This window comes from Salmo salar, chromosome 21 (assembly GCF_965601325.2).
Source record: "Salmo salar chromosome 21, fSalSal1, whole genome shotgun sequence".
Taxonomy (NCBI): Eukaryota; Metazoa; Chordata; class Actinopteri; order Salmoniformes; family Salmonidae; genus Salmo; species Salmo salar.
Genome location: NC_138311.1, coordinates 53,045,864 through 53,065,911, shown reverse-complemented (window position 1 = coordinate 53,065,911; position 20,048 = coordinate 53,045,864).

Below are 20,048 nucleotides of genomic sequence, written 5' to 3'. Positions count from 1 at the left end.
TGGTGGTTGGTGATTGATGATTAGTGATTGGTGATTGGTGATTGATGATTGGTGATTGATGATTGGTGATTGATGATTGGTGACTGATGATTGGTGATTGGTGATTGATGATTGATGATTGGTGATTGGTGATTGATGATTGGTGATTGTTGATTGATGATTGTTGATTGATGATTGAAGTTTTTGTAAGTGGAAATCACTGCTGTCATTTTGAGGGGACATAATCAGTTGACCTTTCCCCTCCTCCCTTTGAAAACAGCTTATTGTTGGTAAAATGAATAGACTGCTGATAGAGATGGAGATAGATACTTCTTTACTATCTATCAGGTGGTCCATACTCATAACAGATCTGTTGAGTATGGTACAACAACAAGTAGGCCAGTAGGGTTCATGCTGGGAAGGAGAACACTGTCTATAGGCCTATAATGTGATACTGTTTTGATACAACTACTGAATGGTTAAATGCCTGTGAGAGGGAGGTGAGATTTAGCTCCTAGAAGACCAGTTGTAGCCTGTAGAAATTGGCTAAATTGGTGTTATGACTGTGTTAGCGAGTGTTGTTAGCTATTTAATGGGTTTGTTTGTTAAACCAAGGTTTCTAAAACCCAGGCAAACTGGTGACCCAGGGACCCCACCCAGGCAAACCGGTGACCCAGGGACCCCACCCAGACAAACCGGTGACCCAGGGACCCCACCCAGACAAACTGGTGACCCAGGGACCCCCACCCAGACAAACCAGTGAATCAGGGACCCCCAACCAGGCAACCTGGGGACCCAGGGACCCCACCCAGTCAAACTGGTGACCCAGGGACCCCCACCCAGACAAACCGGTGAATCAGGGACCCCACCCAGACAACCTGGGGACCCAGGGACCCCACCCAGTCAAACTGGTGACCCAGGGACCCCCACCCAGACAAACCGGTGAATCAGGGACCCCCAACCAGGCAAACCGGTGAACCAGGGACCCCCAACTAGGCAAACCAGTGACCCAGGGACCCACATCATTCATTAGAAAACAAATCATCAGGTTAATGATAATGGAAAGAACAAATCATCAACATTTTTAAAATAATAGATTTGATAGATAGTTATTCATTATTTTGACTTGGAAGAGGAAGTGTAAACTATCTCTAAAATATATACTCTAAGACAACTGTCATGAATCACAGAGTGTGAGACACCACACATTTACTGTGTCAGACAGTTCACCAGACAGTTTATCAGACAGTGTATCAGACAGTTCATCAGACAGTTCACCAGACAGTTCACCAGACAGTTCACCAGACAGTTCACCAGACAGTTCACCAGACAGTTCACCAGACAGTTCATCAGACAGTTCATCAGACAGTTCATCAGACAGTTCATCAGACAGTTCATCAGACAGTTCACCAGACAGTTCACCAGACAGTTCATCAGACAGTTCATCAGACAGTTCACCAGACAGTTCATCAGACAGTTCACCAGACAGTTCACCAGACAGTTCATCAGACAGTTCATCAGAAAGTTTATCAGACAGTTCATCAGACAGTTCATCAGTATCTGCCTGGCTGTTCTCTCTCAGTGTGCCTTTGTGGTGATGCCAGATTGCCAGTGTCAATCCAGATGACCTGGACTGAATGTGACAGCAGTGTGTGGTTCTTCAGGCCATGCCAAGGCCAATTGTAGTCTTTCTGTTTGTCTGTAATATATTACATTGTGTGTGTTTGTCTGTAATATATTACATTGTGTGTGTTTGACTGTAATATATTACATTGCGTGTGTTTGACTGTAATATATTACATTGCGTGTGTTTGACTGTAATATATCACATTGCGCGTGTTTGACTGTAATATATTACTTTGTGTGTGTTTGACTGTAATATATTACATGCGTGTGTTTGGCTGTAATATATTACATTGCATGTGTTTGACCGTAATATATTGCATTGTGTGTGTTTGGCTGTAATATATTACATTGCTTCATGTTTAGATATGATTTGAGAGATTCCCCTCCTGGAAGTCATTGTACAATGCTAACACTCTGAGTTGACTAAGGTAAATACATGACTATGTTTGAATAACACTACTGTCATCACATTAAATGGCTAGTGCTGCACCCACATCTAAATCACGTTTAAAATGACTTGCACATTAGGAACCATTCTCTAACCCCCCCCTCCCCCATCTCCTCCTCTTCAGGTGTTCAATGCCAAAACAGCAGAGCAACTCAGTCACAATACGGTGCAGAGCTTTCGATTTTGCTTCTGGGCGGCAAGGAGACCCCTCCCGCCCCCAGCTTCGTTAAAACCATTGACGACTACGTACCGTTTTCAAGCAATTGTTAAATACATTTTATAACTGTTTGGTTTTAATATCACCTCTTGAAGATCATATTCAGAACTACTCATTTCTGATTGTTAATGTTAGCCAGCTGTAGCTAACAGTACACTTTAACTTGAAATGAAAACAACTTTCTGACAAAATTACAAACGTGTAATATCTGAAAATGTAGCCTGCTAGACTCTCTTACCCGTGATACGTGGATGGACACGGATGCCATGGTTGCTCTTAGTTTGAAGATGTAATCCAGAGACAGGTGTTTTATACAACAGCCTTCTGTGTGTTCTTTTTTTCTACCCCGTCTCCATATTTGCAATCAAACGGCACAATTTTCTCCATCTCCTTAGCTATCACACTCTAATTCCACTGATTTTAAAACTCGGTCCTCCAGAAGGTGGAGTGCAACACTGATGCAGTTCTTCGTGATATCTTAAAAAAAAGAAGCAATTTTTTAGAAAGGATTACCTACACATACTGACCAGCTCATATTATAGACAGAAGCGTGCTACATGACAGACCAATCCGAACTCATCTCTCTGCATATCCAACCCACTCATTATCTCAGCCAATCATGGCTAGCGGGAAGGATGCTGTCTTTTTTGGTGGCTAAACCAACGATGCTCGTAATTTAACAATTGTATTCCTTTTTACAGATGGCTGACAAGTTTGTTATTAAGGCTTATTAAGGAACATGAATGCATTGTTCCAGAAGCTATTTCTGCCAACAAAATAAACACATTTTGATCAAATAAAAAAATGTTTACGTTCAAATGGCTCTCCTGTGAAGTAGTGACGCGTGACATACAAATCAAATCAAAGTGTATTTGTCACGTGCGCCGAATATAACAGGTGTAGACCTTACAGCGAAATGCTTACTTACAGGCTCTAACCAACAGTGCAAAAAAAGGTATTAGGTGAACAATAGGTAAGTAAAGAAATAAAACAACAGTAAAAAGACAGTGAAAAATAACAGTAGCGAGGCTATAACAGTAGTGAGGTAACATACAGGTACCGATTAGTTGGGCTGATTGAGGTAGTATGTACATGAATGCATAGTTAAAGTGACTATGCATACATGATAAACAGAGAGTAGCAGCAGCATAAAAGAGAGGTTGCGGGGGGCACAGAATGCAAACAGTCCGGTTAGCCATTTGGTTAACTGTTCAGGAATCTTATGGGTTGGGGGTAAAAACTGTTGAGAAACCTTTTTGTCCTAGACTTGGCACTCCGGTACCACTTGCCATGCAGTAGTAGAGAGAACAGTCTATGACTGGTGTGGCTGGGGTCTTTGACAATTTTTAGGGCCTTCCTCTGACACCGCCTGGTGTAGAGGTCCTGGATGGCAGGCAGGTTAGCCCCAGTGATGTACTGGGCCGTATGCACTACCCTCAGTAGTGCATTGCGGTCGGAGGCTGAGCAATTGCCGTACCAGGCAGTGATGCAACGAGTCAGGATGCTCTCGATGGTGCAGCTGTAGAACCTTTTGAGGATCTCAGGACCCATGCCAAATCTTTATTGTTTCCTGAGGGGGAATAGGCTTTGTCGTGCCCTCTTCACGACTGTCTTGGTGTGTTTGAACCATTCTAGTTTGTTGGTGATGTGGACACCAAGGAACTTGAAGCTCTCAACCTGCTCCACTACAGCCACATCGATGAGAATGGGGGAGTGCTCGGTCCTCCTTTTCATGTTGTCCACAATCATCTCCTTAGTCTTGGTTATGTTGAGGGATAGGTTGTTATTCTGGCACCACCCGGCCAGGTCTCTGACCTCCTCCCTGTAGGCTGTCTCGTCATTGTCGGTGATCAGGCCTACCACTGTTATGTCGTCTGCAAACTTAATGATGGTGTTGGAGTCGTGCCTGGCCATGCAGTCGTGGGTGAACAGGGAGTACAGGAGGGGACTGAGCACGCACCCCTGGGGGGCTCCAGTGTTGAGGATCAGCGTGGCAGATGTGTTGCTACCTACCCTCACCACCTGGGGGCAGCCAGTCAGGAAGTCCAGGATCCAGTTGCAGAGGGAGGTGTTTAGTCCCAGGATCCTTACCTTAGTGATGAGCTTTGAGGGTACTATGGTGTTGAACGCTGAGCTGTAGTCAATGAATAGCATTCTCACATAGGTGTTCCTTTTGTCCAGGTGGGAAAGGGCAGTGTGGAGTGCAATAGAGATTGCATCATCTGTGGATCTGTTAGGGCGGTATGCAAATTGGAGTGGGTCTAGGGTTTCTGGGATAATGGTGTTGATGTGAGCCCTTACCAGCCTTTCAAAACACTTCATGGCTACAGACGTGAGTGCTACGGGTCTGTCGTATTTTAGGCAGGTTGCCTTCGTGTTCTTGGGCATAGGGACTATGGTGGTGTGCTTGAAACATGTTGGTATTACAGACTCAATCACGGACATGTTGAAAATGTCAGTGAAGACACCTGCCAGTTGGTCAGCACACGTCCTGGTAATCCCTCTGGCCCCACAGCCTTGTGAATGTTGACCTGTTTAAAGGTCTTACTCACGTCGGCTACGGAGAGCGTGATTACACAGTCATCCGGAACAGCTGAAGCTCTCATGCATGCCTTAGTTTTGCTTGCCTCGAAGTGAGCATAGAAGTGGTTTAGCTCATCTGGTAGGCTCGTGTCACTGGGCAGCTCGCGGCTGTGCTTCCCTTTGTAGTCTGTAATAGTTTGCAAGCCCTGCAAGCATTGACCATCCATGATATCAAATGTATGTTTTAAGGCTATATAATGTTTGTTTACATTTTCACTGTTTACAAACATTGGAGTAAATCAAACAAGCTTATATTTGGGGTTCTGATGGAGTGTGACAGTTGAACTAAGCTCCTGAGGCATTTCTAAGTTAAATTCTTCAAGAATCAATGGATACATATTATTAATTTCTATGTCCAAAAATGAATGTAGCAACTGCTGATTGCCCCACTAACGAACTTTCCGTGTTGCCGGTAATTTTACTTCCGCGTCATTTTATGTAAATTACATGTTATAGAAGGGTCCAGACACATTTTTGTGATTCCACATTCCACACTTCCTCATCCTCGTTCTGTAGTATGGTGGCCGGGAAAAACACGCACAAAAGCAAAAAAAATAAAATTAAGATTTACGTCCTTTTAGAAACTGCAAAGCTCACACTGTACAGTAGGTATGCTGGACTTTACTATATGTACAATGTGCAGGGATACTGGAGTGATATACTGTAGAGGTATTTGCTCCGTTCCACATCAACAGGGCTGCAGTGAAGTGGGTTGAGAGCTTCATGTCACTAAGTGTCCAAATCACTAAGTACTTAAAATGGTCAACTCACATGCGCACAGTTGTGAAGAAGGACCGACAAGAAGTTGAAAAGGGTTGGCATGGGCCCTCAAATCCTCATAAAGTAGCTATCTGAGTTTACTGTCTCTCACAGGACTCTACACACTTACGCACACTGACACTCCAACACACACACACACACACACACACACACACACACACACACACACACACACACACACACACACACACACACACACACACACACACACACACACACACACACACACACACACACACACACTTATACTGACTCTACACACATGCACACCCACACACTCACATACAATCATCAAATACACTGCTGCGACACTGTTTATCATATATCCTGATGCCTATCACTCCAGTATCCCTGTCTCCTTCCCCCTATACATATCTACCTCCATCACTCCAGTATCCCTGTCTCCTTCCCCCTATACATATCTACCTCCATCACTCCAGTATCCCTGTCCCCTTACCCCAATACATATCTACCTCCATCACTCCAGTATCCCTGTCCCCTTACCCCTATACATATCTACCTCCATCACTCCAGTATCCCTGTCCCCTATACATATCTACCTCCATCACTCCAGTATCCCTGTCCCCTTACCCCTATACATATCTACCTCCATCACTCCAGTATCCCTGTCTCCTTCCCCCTATACATATCTACCTCCATCACTCCAGTATCCCTGTCTCCTTCCCCCTATACATATCTACCTCCATCACTCCACTATCCCTGTCACCTTACCCCTATACATATCTACCTCCATCACTCCAGTATCCCTGTCCCCTTACCCCTATACATATCTACCTCCATCACTCCAGTATCCCTGTCCCCTTACCCCTATACATATCTACCTCCATCACTCCAGTATCCCTGTCCCCTTACCCCTATACATATCTACCTCCATCACTCCAGTATCCCTGTCCCCTTACCCCAATACATATCTATCTCCATCACTCCAGTATCCCTGTCCCCTTACCCCAATACATATCTATCTCCATCACTCCAGTATCCCTGTCTCCTTCCCCTATACATATCTACCTCCATCACTCCAGTATCCCTGTCCCCTTACCCCTATACATATCTACCTCCATCACTCCAGTATCCCTGTCCCCTTACCCCTATACATATCTACCTCCATCACTCCAGTATCCCTGTCCCCTTACCCCTATACATATCTACCTCCATCACTCCAGTATCCCTGTCCCCTTACCCCAATACATATCTATCTCCATCACTCCAGTATCCCTGTCCCCTTACCCCAATACATATCTATCTCCATCACTCCAGTATCCCTGTCTCCTTCCCCTATACATATCTACCTCCATCACTCCAGTATCCCTGTCCCCTTACCCCTATACATATCTACCTCCATCACTCCAGTATCCCTGTCCCCTTACCCCGATACATATCTACCTCCATCACTCCAGTATCCCTGTCCCCTTACCCCAATACATATCTACCTCCATCACTCCAGTATCCCTGTCCCCTTACCCCGATACATATCTACCTCCATCACTCCAGTATCCCTGTCCCCTTACCCCTATACATATCTACCTCCATCACTCCAGTATCCCTGTCCCCTTACCCCTATACATATCTACCTCCATCACTCCAGTATCCCCTTACCCCTATACATATCTACCTCCATCACACCAGTATCCCTGTCCCCTTACCCCAATACATATCTACCTCCATCACTCCAGTATCCCTGTCCCCTTACCCCTATCTACCTCCATCACTCCAGTATCCCTGTCCCCTTACCCCTATACATATCTACCTCCATCACTCCAGTATCCCTGCACATTGTTAATATGGTACTGGTACTGACCCTGTATATAGTCACCTTACCCCAATACAAATCTACCTCCATCACTCCAGTATCCCTGTCCCCTTACCCCTATCTACCTCCATCACTCCAGTATCCGTGTCCCCTTACCCCTATACATATCTACCTCCATCACTCCAGTATCCCTGCACATTGTTAATATGGTACTGGTACTGACCCTGTATATAGTCACCTTACCCCAATACAAATCTACCTCCATCACTCCAGTATCCCTGTCCCCTTACCCCTATCTACCTCCATCACACCAGTATCCCTGTGGAACACTTTCGACACCTTGTAGATTCCTCGACAAATTGAGGCTGTTCTGATGCAACTCAATATTAGGAACATGTTCTAATTTTGAAAATATATTTTACATTTTTTATTAATAAATAAATAACTGTTAAACTCTGAACTTAAGTGTTCCCCACTTCATCAATTTGGGTCAGAAAATAGACAGTGACATACTGTATCATTCAAAAGCTACAGCACTTGTCTTTCTGGAAATTGAGCTCAAAACTTACTGCTAGTGATGTCATAAGAATGCCGCCGCACAGTGTGCTGTGTGGTTATGTGACGAAAAACACATTCTATGGGATCGAATGGTGGGCTTTGGCACAGATGGGGTTCCATCTATAGTGGGACGGCGAGCAGGCCTCTACACTCTAGTTATTAATGTGTCTCCCTCTGCCATATTTGAACGCATTGTATGTTACACCCACTCTGCTATAAAAGATACACCGAGAGCAACAGGCGGCAAAAGAACTGAGCGCAGAACTCGGAGATATACTACAGCAGGTAACTTCGATTGTAAAACTACTTCAAACCACATCCACTGACTGTGATCCTGGCCTAGTTGACATGCCGGTATGTGAAATCGAACAGCTGATCGAGCTGTAATGTGACCGAATGTGTTCACGGATCACTACGGGGAGTTTTAGTTCATGACTCAAAGGGAAATACCCTGCTGTCTCCCCCTGAGCTTTAATACGGCATTCAAAACCACTGGGAACACAGAACTGGGAACTCGGAAATCTGCGACTTCCGACATCAGTGATTTCATGACTACTGTGAACTCAGAAAACTGGGGAAAATCGTTTTGAACGGTGATCCAACTCGGAAACTCTGACCTCTTTCTAGCGCTCCGGCCTTTCCGACCTGAAGATCACTGACGTCACGATTTGACAACGTATTTTTCAGAGTTGTCTTGAAAGCACAATAAAACTCATGGTATCCTTCTTCAGCTCATATCTGTGTGAAGCTCGATTCTGTGCTCTCGTCGGCATTAAAACCAAATATTGATCCAGGTTGAACGTGAGATCAGAGATGAGGTGCACACTGTCCGACGCACAGAATCAATTCAATTCAATTAAAGGGCTTTATTGGCATGGAAAACATGTTTACATTACCAAAGCAAGTGAAGTAGATAATAAACAAAAGATCAATAAACAATACAAAACTGACAGTAAACATTACACTCACAAAATGTTCAAAGAATAAAGACATTTCAAAATGTCATACTATGTATATATACAGTGTTGTAACGATGTGCAAATAGTTCAAGTACAAAAGGGAAAATAAATAAATATATATATGGGTTGTATTTACAATGGTGTTTGTTCTTCACTGGTTGCCCTTTTCTTGTGACAACAGGTCATAAATCTTGCTGCTGTGATGTCACACTGTGGTATTTCACCCAGTAGACATGGGGGTTTCTAAAAATGATTTGTGGGTCTGTGTAATTTGAGGGAAATATGTGTCTCTAATATGGTCATACATTTGGCAGGAGGTTAGAAAGTGCAGCTCAGTTTCCACCTCATGTTATCCGTACATAGTCAAAGATTTCCTTCATTTTGGGTCAGTCACAGTGGTCAGGTATTCTGCCACTGTGTTCTCTCTGTTTAGGGCCAAATAACATTCTAGTTTGCTCTGTTTTTTGGTAAATTCTTTCCAATGTGTCAAGTCATTATCTTTTTGTTTTCTCAATTCTCATCATCTGGGTCTAATTGTGTTGCTGTCCTGGGGCTCTGTGGGGTGTGTTTGTGTTTGTGAACAGAGCCCCAGGACCAGCTTGCTTAGGGGGCTCTTCTCCAGGTTTATTTCTCTGTAGGTGATGGCTTTGTTATGGAAGGTTTGGGAATTGCTTCCTTTTAGGTGGTTGTAGAATTTAACAGCTCTTTTCTGGATTTTGAAAATTAGTGGGTTTCGGCATAATTCTGCTCTGCATGCATTATTTGGTGTTTTATGTTGTACACTGAGGATATTTTTGCTGAATTCTGCATTTTGTGAATTCTTGGTTGGTGAGCGGACCCCAGACCTCACAACCATAAAGGGCAATGGGTTCTATAACTGATTCAAATACTTTTAGCCAGATCCTAATTGGTATGTCGAATTTTATGTTCCTTTTGATGGCATAGAAGACCCTTCTTACCTTGTCTCTTAGATCGATCACAGCTTTGTTTAAATTACCTGTGGCTCTGATGTTTAGGCTGAGGTATGCATACATTTTTGTGTGCTCTAGGGTAACGGTGTCTGGATGGAATTATGTCAGACTAATTTGCAATTGACTGCCATAGCCCCACATTAAAAGTATGTGATGATGAGTTGTGAAGACAATCAGAAATACTGTTAGAATGTTTTTCAATTGACTGCCATAGCCCCAAATAAAAAAGTAAACATTGGCTGTTAATTACACACATGGTTGAGGTAGCGAGAATTTTCAGATATCAAAATGGGGTCATGGGCCAAAAAAAGTTTAGGAACTCCTGCCCAATGTCATATTCATAGAAAATTAAATGTATGTCGTCACCAAAAGTGCTACATTATTGTACGCATGGAAAGGGTACCCCCTGGTGGTCATCGGAATGCAATGCATCCACATTTAATTTGCCGTCACCTTGAATACGTCCTCCAAATATACTGTTGATCACACTCGTTTCCAATGGGGAAAAATGAATGGTAGAATAAGTTGTACGTTTCCTCGCCTGTCAGTTTGTTATTTAAAAAATAATAATTGATAACTCGCTTGGGTCATTTTTTAAGATGTCAGTCTTGAAAATTCGTTCAGCCATTTTCCCACAGTGACGAAGTGGCCAAGTCTTGTCATGTGATCTTCTAGTGGATGAACTGGGAATCAGACACGATATCTGATTTGCATCAGTGGAAAGGTTATGACTTCAACTTCCACCTCATATGTATGTAAATCATTCCTGTAAGACGAAAAATGAAGGCATGGTACGTTGCACATGCCCTGCACTTTTAAAATGGCTATGTTCCTATGCCAATGTGCGCATGTTTTGAGCGCCACCGTTAGGTACAAGATATTACAAAAAATAACATCTATTTTATTTTATCCCTTTGTAATGGTAATTGATGACATATTTTATTTCAAACCTAGACTGTAGACTTTGAAATATCTTATTCCCCAGCATCGGCACGATTTGGATGGGGACAATTTGGGAACAAATTCCCATTCTTTGATGTACCAACAACCTCAGCAGGGCCCTCTTCCTCATCGCTGGATGGTTCCACATCCGGTTGTCTCTTGGTCTGGATCATATTCTGTGATGTCATCAACTCCTGACACTTCCTCCTCTAATGCATCTTCACTGTCAGTTTCCTGGTCTCTCTCCCTCCTCACCAGTGTCATGATCAAAGATATGATCAAGAGCCTCACATAGAGTATATTGTTTGGTCATTGTGTTGCCACAGAATGAATTGTGAGCAAGGCCTCAAAAAAGCATTATATACCAGAGCTGCGAGAAAAGTTATTTATATTATTGAAACAATGTTGCGATTGTTTGTGAGAATAACAACAGGTGTGGTTCCCATGGGGGAAAGATTCTATTGGGAAAGGTTCCCGTGGGGGTTGCCATGGAAGTCAAGAAGTGGAGTGAATGTGTGTGTGTGTGTGTGTGTGTGTGTGTGTGTGTGTGTGTGTGTGTGTGTGTGTGTGTGTGTGTGTGTGTGTGTGTGTGTGTGTGTGTGTGTGCTCAAACACACATGCATGTGGGGTTCTGGGAGAGGAAGTGTGTCCATCTGATGAATGGGCATGTGCCTAAACTTTTTGGCTTACTCTCATCATGCCTCTCTCTTTATGTCCATTCTATAGAATTATGACACTGGCAGGGGCTCCCATCTCAGGGGCTCCCATCTCAGGGACTCCCATCTCAGGGGCTCCCATCTCAGGGGCTCCCATCTCAGGGGCTCCCATCTCAGGGGCTCCCATCTCAGGGATTCCCATCTCAGGGGCTCCCATCTCAGGGGCTCCCATCTCAGGGGCTCCCATCTCAGGGATTCCCATCTCAGGGATTCCCATCTCAGGGATTCCCATCTCAGGGGCTCCCATCTCAGGGGCTCCCATCTCAGGGGCTCCCATCTCAGGGGCTCCCATCTTCAGGGATTCCCATCTCGGAGGTTCCTCTGTGGCCTGTTGGGGTAACAAGGCTGTGGCCTGTTGGGGTAACATTAGTACAGCTAGTTGTGTTCATGGTTAGGTGTTGCTATGGGTTAACAGTTAGGTGTTGCTATGGGTTCACGGTTAGGTGTTGCTATGGGTTAACAGTTAGGTGTTGCTATGGGTTCATGGTTAGGTGTTGCTATGAGTTCACGGTTAGGTGTTGCTATGGGTATACAGTGAGGTGTTGCTATGAGTTAATGGTTAGGTGTTGCTATGAGTTCATGGTTAGGTGTTGCTATGGGTTTACAGTTAGGTGTGGCTATGGGTTCACGGTTAGGTGTTGCTATGGGTTTACAGTTAGATGTTGCTATTGGTTTACAGTTAGGTGTTGCTATGGGTTTACAGTTAGGTGTTGCTATGGGTTTACAGTTAGGTGTTGCTATGGGTTTACAGTTAGGTGTGGTTATGGGTTTACAGTTAGGTGTTGCTATGGGTTTACAGTTAGGTGTTGCTATGGGCTTACAGTTAGGTGTGGCTATGGGTTCATGGTTAGGTGTTGCTATGGGTTTACAGTTAGGTGTTGCTATGGGTTTACAGTTAGGTGTTGCTATGGGCTTACAGTTAGGTGTTGCTATGGGTTCACGGTTAGGTGTTGCTATGGGTTTACAGTTAGGTGTTGCTATGGGTTTACAGTTAGGTGTTGCTATGGGTTCATGGTTAGGTGTGGCTATGTGTTCACGGTTAGGTGTGGTTATGGGTTTACAGTTAGGTGTTGCTATGGGTTCACGGTTAGGTGTTGCTATGGGTTTACAGTGAGGTGTTGCTATGAGTTCATGTTTAGGTGTGGCTATGGGTTCACGGTTAGGTGTTGCTATGGGTTTACAGTTAGATGTTGCTATTGGTTTACAGTAAGGCGTTGCTATGGGTTTACAGTTAGGTGTTGCTATGGGTTCACGGTTAGGTGTTGCTATGGGTTTACAGTTAGGTGTTGCTATGGGTTCATGGTTAGTTGTGGTTATGGGTTTACAGTTAGGTGTTGCTATGGGTTCATGGTTAGGTGTGGCTATGTGTTCACGGTTAGGTGTGGTTATGGGTTTACAGTTAGGTGTTGCTATGGGTTTACAGTTAGGTGTTGCTATGGGTTCACGGTTAGTTGTGGTTATGGATTTACAGTTAGGTGTTGCTATGGGTTCATGGTTAGGTGTGGCTATGGGTTCACGGTTAGGTGTTGCTATGGGTTTACAGTTAGGTGTTGCTATTGGTTTACAGTTAGGTGTTGCTATGGGTTTACAGTTAGGTGTTCCTATGAGTTCATGTTTAGGTGTTGCTATGGGTTTACAGTTAGGTGTTGCTATTGGTTTACAGTTAGGTGTTGCTATGGGTTTACAGTTAGGTGTTCCTATGAGTTCATGTTTAGGTGTTGCTATGGGTTTACAGTTAGGTGTTGCTATGGGTTTACAGTTAGGTGTTGCTATGAGTTCATGGTTAGGTGTTGCTATGGGTTCATGGTTAGGTGTGGCTATGGGTTCACGGTTAGGTATTGCTATGGGTTTACAGTTAGGTGTTGCTATGGGTTTACAGTTAGGTGTTGCTATGAGTTTACAGTTAGGTGTTCCTATGAGTTCATGTTTAGGTGTTGCTATGGGTTTACAGTTAGGTGTTGCTATGGGTTTACAGTTAGGTGTTGCTATGGGTTTACAGTTAGGTGTTGCTATTGGTTTACAGTTAGGTGTTGCTATGGGTTTACAGTTAGGTGTTCCTATGAGTTCATGTTTAGGTGTTGCTATGGGTTTACAGTTAGGTGTGGCTATGGGTTCACGGTTAGGTGTTGCTATGAGTTTACAGTTAGATGTTGCTATTTGTTTACAGTTAGGTGTTGCTATGGGTTTACAGTTAGGTGTTGCTATGGGTTCACGGTTAGGTGTTGCTATGGGTTTACAGTTAGGTGTTGCTATGGGTTCATGGTTAGGTGTGGCTATGTGTTCACAGTTAGGTGTGGTTATGGGTTTACAGTTAGGTGTTGCTATGGGTTTACAGTTAAGTGTGGCTATGGGTTTACAGTTAGGTGTTGCTATGGGTTCATGGTTAGGTTTTGCTATGGGTTTACAGTTAGGTGTGGCTATAGGTTCACGGTTAGGTGTTGCTATGGGTTTACAGTTAGGTGTTGCTATGGTTTACAGTTAGGTGTTGCTATGGGTTTACAGTTAGGTGTTGCTATGGGTTTACAGTTAGGTGTTGCTATGGGTTCATGGTTAGGTGTGGCTATGGGTTTACAGTTAGGTGTTGCTATGGGTTTACAGTTAGGTGTTGCTATGGGTTCATGGTTAGGTGTGGCTATGGGTTTACAGTTAGGTGTTCCTATGAGTTCATGTTTAGGTGTTGCTATGGGTTTACATTACATTTACATTTACATCTAAGTCATTTAGCAGACGCTCTTATTCAGAGTGACTTACAAATTGGTGCATTCACCTTATGATATCCAGTGGAACAACCAGTTTACAATAGTGCATCTAAATCTTTTCAGGGGCGGGGGGTTAGAAGGATTACTTTATCCTATCCCAGGTATTCCTTAAAGAGGTGGGGTTTCAGGTGTTTCCGGAAGGTGGTGATTGACTCCGCTGTCCTGGCGTCGTGAGGGAGCTTGTTCCACCATTGGGGTGCCAGAGCAGCGAACAGTTTGGACTGGGCTGAGCGGGAACCGTGCTTCCTCAGAGGTAGGGGGGCCAGCAGGCCAGAGGTGGATGAACGCAGTGCCCTTGTTTGGGTATAGGGCCTGATCAGAGCCTGAAGGTATGGAGGTGCCGTTCCCCTCACAGCTCCGTAGGCAAGCACCATGGTCTTGTAGCGGATGCGAGCTTCAACTGGAAGCCAGTGGAGAGAGCGGAGGAGCGGGGTGACGTGAGAGAACTTGGGAAGGTTGAACACCAGACGGGCTGCGGCGTTCTGGATGAGTTGTAGGGGTTTAATGGCACAGGCAGGGAGCCCAGCCAACAGCGAGTTGCAGTAATCCAGACGGGAGATGACAAGTGCCTGGATTAGGACCTGCGCCGCTTCCTGTGTGAGGCAGGGTCGTACTCTGCGAATGTTGTAGAGCATGAACCTACAGGATCGGGTCACCGCCTTGATGTTAGTGGAGAACGACAGGGTGTTGTCCAGGATCACGCCAAGGTTCTTAGCACTCTGGGAGGAGGACACAAGGGAGTTGTCAACCGTGATGGCAAGATCATGGAACGGGCAGTCCTTCCCCGGGAGGAAGAGCAGCTCCGTCTTGCCGAGGTTCAGCTTGAGGTGGTGATCCGTCATCCATACTGATATGTCTGCCAGACATGCAGAGATGCGATTCGCCGCCTGGTTATCAGAAGGGGGAAAGGAGAAGATTCATTGTGTGTCGTCTGCATAGCAATGATAGGAGAGACCATGTGAGGATATGACAGAGCCAAGTGACTTGGTGTATAGCGACAGTTATAGTTTATGTGTATAGTTTACTTGGTGTATAGTTTACAGTTAGGTGTGGCTATGCGTTCACGGTTAGGTGTTGCTATGGGTTTACAGTTAGGTGTTGCTATTGGTTTACAGTTAGGTGTTGCTATTGGTTTACAGTTAGGTGTTGCTATGGGTTTACAGTTAGGTGTTGCTATGGGTTCACGGTTAGGTGTTGCTATGGGTTCACGGTTAGGTGTGGTTATGGGTTCATGGTTAGGTGTTGCTATGGGTTCATGGTTAGGTGTTGCTATGGGTTTACAGTGAGGTGTTGCTATGAGTTCATGTTTAGGTGTTGCTATGGGTTTACAGTTAGATGTTGCTATGGGTTTACAGTTAGGTGTTGCTATGTGTTTACAGTTAGGTGTTGCTATGGGTTCACGGTTAGGTGTTGCTATGGGTTTACAGTTAGGTGTTGCTATTGGTTTACAGTTAGTTGTTGCTATGGGTTTACAGTTAGGTGTTCCTATGAATTCATGTTTAGGTGTTGCTATGGGTTTACAGTTAGGTGTTGCTATGGGTTTACAGTTAGGTGTCGCTATTGGTTTACAGTTAGGTGTTGCTATGGGTTTACAGTTAGGTGTTGCTATTGGTTTACAGTTAGGTGTTGCTATGGGTTTACAGTTAGGTGTTGCTATGGGTTCACGGTTAGGTGTTGCTATGGGTTTACAGTTAGGTGTTGCTATGGGTTCATGGTTAGGTGTGGCTATGTGTTCACGGTTAGGTGTGGTTATGGGTTTACAGTTAGGTGTTGCTATGGGTTTACAGTTAGGTGTTGCTATGGGTTCACGGTTAGGTGTGGTTATGGGTTTACAGTTAGGTGTTGCTATGGGTTCACGGTTAGGTGTTGCTATGGGTTTACAGTTAGGTGTGGCTATGGGTTCACGGTTAGGTGTTGCTATGGGTTTACAATTAGGTGTTGCTATGGGTTTACAGTTAGGTGTTGCTATGGGTTCATGGTTAGGTGTGGCTATGGGTTCACAGTTAGGTGTTGTTATGGGTTTACAGTTAGGTGTTGCTATGGGTTTACAGTTAGGTGTTGCTATGGGTTTACAGTTAGGTGTTGCTATGGGTTTACAGTTAGGTGTTGCTATGGCGTCATGGTTAGGTGTGGCTATGGGTTCACGGTTAGATGTTGCTATGGGTTTACAGTTAGGTGTTGTTGTGGTGTAGTTGGTTGGTATGGTTGGGCATGTGCCCTAGCACACTGTCTCTCTCTGGAACAGGAAGTGATGGTTTAGGTTGTTATCGTGTCACTCCTACAAACCGGGGGAAGGACACACCAGCCAGCTTCGCTCTCGAGATGTACATCTACAGTTATATTATTCCCCCTATGAAATGAAGCCTTGCAATATGTGTATGTGCCATGCTCTGATTGGCTCCTCTCTCCTGGTGCTGACCTGCGATTGGTCTACTCCAGGGGTCTGTGTACATAGCTGGGGCGGTGGTGCGCTGGCTGAAAGATAACCTGGGAATCATCCAGTCCTCCTCAGAGATAGGTGAGCTCTGCTCTGCAACACACGAGACGTCTAGAAGGTGTATAGTATCATGGAAATGTAATCCATTGAATGGGCGTCCCCATTCAACTCAATGGTATAATGGGTAGACTGGCAGGCATTATCTGTAGAATATAACTCTATGATGAATACTTACTAAAGACCCTCCTCATACACATCTCCCGCTCCCTCTCCTTCTCTCTCTCTCTTTCTTTCCCTCTCCCTCTCTCCCCCTCTCTCTCTCTCTCTCTCTCTCTCTCTTTTTCTTTCCCTCTCCCTCTCTCCCTCTCCCTCTCATTGTAAATAAGAATTAGTTCTTAACTGACTTGCCTAGTTAAATAAAGGTTAAATATAAATTGTTGTTCCTGCCTTCTCTGGGCCGTACGTCCCCTACTGGGAGCCCAGTGTACGAGAGTGAGGGACTTAAACCTATTCACATTGCCCACTCCCCTCTCCACACCACTGCCACTCTCTGTTGTCATCTATGCATAGTAACTTTAATTAACTCTACCTATATGTAGAGTTGAAGTCGGAAGTTTACATACACCTAAGCCAAATACATTTAAACTCAGTTTTTCACAATTCCTGACATTTAATCCTAGTAAAAATTCCCCATTTTACGTCAGTTAGGATCACCACTTTATTTTAAGAATGTGAAATGTCAGAATAATAGTAGAGAGAATGATTTATTTCAGATTTTAGTTCTTTCATCACATTCCCAGTGGGTCAGAAGTTTACATACACTCAATTAGTATTTGGTAGCATTGCCTTTAAATTGTTTAACTTGGGTCAAATGTTTCGGGTATTCTTCCACAAGCTTCCCACAATAAGTTGGGTGAATTTTGGTCCATTCGTCCTGACAGAGCTGGTGTAACTGAGTCAGATTTGTGGGCCTCCTTGCTTGCACATGCTTTTTCAGTTCTGCCCACACATTTTCTATAGGATTGAGGTCAGGGCTTTGTGATGGCCACTCCAATACCTTGACTTTGTTGTCCTTAAGACATTTTGTTACAACTTTGTAAGTACGCTTTGGGTCATTGTCCATTTGGAAGACCCATTTGCGACCAAGCTTTAACTTCCTGACTGTCTTGAGCTGTTGCTTCAATATATCCACCTAATTTTCCTTTCCTCATGATGCCATCTATTTTGTGAAGTGCACCAGTCCCTCTTGCAGCAAAGCACCCCCAAAACATGATGCTGCCACTCCCATGCTTCACGGTTGGGATGGTGTTCTTCAGCTTGCAAGCCTCCCCCTTTTCCCTACAAACATAACAATAGTCATTATGGACAAACAGTTCTATTTTTGTTTCATCAGACCAAAGGACATTTCTCCAATAAGTACGATCTTTGTCCCCATGTGCAGTTGCAAACTGTAGTCTGGGTTTTTTATGGCGGTTTTGGAGCAGTGGCTTCTTCCTTGCTGAGCGGCCTTTCAGGTTATGTCAATATAGGACTCGTTTTACTGTTGATATAGATACTTTTATACCTATTTCCTCCAGCATCTTCACAAGGTCCTTTGCTGTTGTTCTGGGATTGATTTGCACTTTGCACACCAAAGTACGTTCATCTCTAGGAGACAGACCGCTTCTCCTTCCTGAGCGGTATGACGGCTGCGTGGTCCCATGGTGTTTATACTTGCGTACAATTGTTTGTACAGATGAACATGGTACCTTCAGGCGTTTGGGAATTGCTCCCAAGGATGAACCAGACTTTTGGAGGCCTACAATTTCTTTTCTGAGGTCTTGGCTGATTTATTTAGATTTTCCTATGATGTCAAGCAAAGTGGCACTGAGTTTGAAGGTAGGCCTTGAAATACATCCACAGGTACACCTCCAATTGACTCAAATGATGTCAATTAGCATATCCGAAGCTACTAAAGCCATGACAACATTTTCTGGAAATTTCAGAGCTGTTTAAAGGCACAGTCAACTTAGTGTATGTAAACTTCTGACCCACTGTACATACAGTTGAAGTCGGAAGTTTACATACACTTAGGTTGGAGTCAATAAAACTCGTTTTTCAACCACTCCACAAATTTCTTGTGAACAAACTATAGTTTTGGCAAGTCGGTTAGGACATCTACTTTGTGCATGACACAAGTCATTTTTCCAACAATTGTTTACAGACAGATTATTTCACTTATAATTCACTGTATCACAATTCCAGTGGGTCAGAAGTTTACATACACTAAGTTGACTGTGCCTTTAAACAGCTCTGAAAATTCCAGAAAATGTTCATAAATCATTCTCTCTACTATTATTCTGACATTTCACATTCGTAAAAATAAAGTGGTGATCCGTACTGACCTAAAACAGGGAATACTTACTTGGATTAAATGTCAGGAATTGTGAAAAACTGAGTTTAAATGTATGTAGCTTGTTAGTAAGTATTTCACTGTAATACACATGTTGTATTCGGGGCGTGTGACTAATACATTTTGATTTGATTTGAAAACAGCCTCAAGCTGCTGACACATTTCTTTAGGTTTTATGTGATGTCACTGCATTTGAGGTGTGTTTAATTTAACATGTATGTATTCTGACCTCCTGTCACGACTTCCGCCGAGGTCGGCTCCTCTCCTTGTTCGGGCGGCGTTCGGCGGTCGACGTCACCGGCTTTCAAGCCATCGCCGCTCCATTTTTTCATGTATCCATTTGTTTTGTCTTGTTCCATACACACCTGGTTTTTATTCCCCAATCACACTGCATATATTTATTCCTCTGTTCCCCTTCATGTCTTTGTGTGGAATTGTTTGTTGTAAGTGCTTGTGCTGTTGTTTACTAGTGCACGTTGGGTTTATGCCGCTGGTTTTGATATTAAACTACACCGGCTATTACCTAGTTCTGCACTCCTGCGTCTGACTTCACTGCTACCAGTTAAAGTACAACAAAGATGCCTGTATATACACTACCGTTCAAAAGTTTGGGGTCACTTAGAAATGTCTTTGTTTTTGAAAGAAAAGCAAAAAAAAATGGTCCATTAAAATAACAACAAATTGATCAGAAATACAGTGTTGACATTGTTAATGTTGTAAATTACTATTGTAGCTGGAAACGGCAGATTGTTTATGGAATATCTACATAGGCGTACAGAGGCCCATTATCAGCAACCATCCCTCCTGTGTTCCAATGGCACGTTGTGTTAGCTAATCCAAGTTTATCATTTTAAAAGGCTAATTGATCTTTAGAAAACCCTTTTGCAATTATGTTAGCACAGCTGAAAAC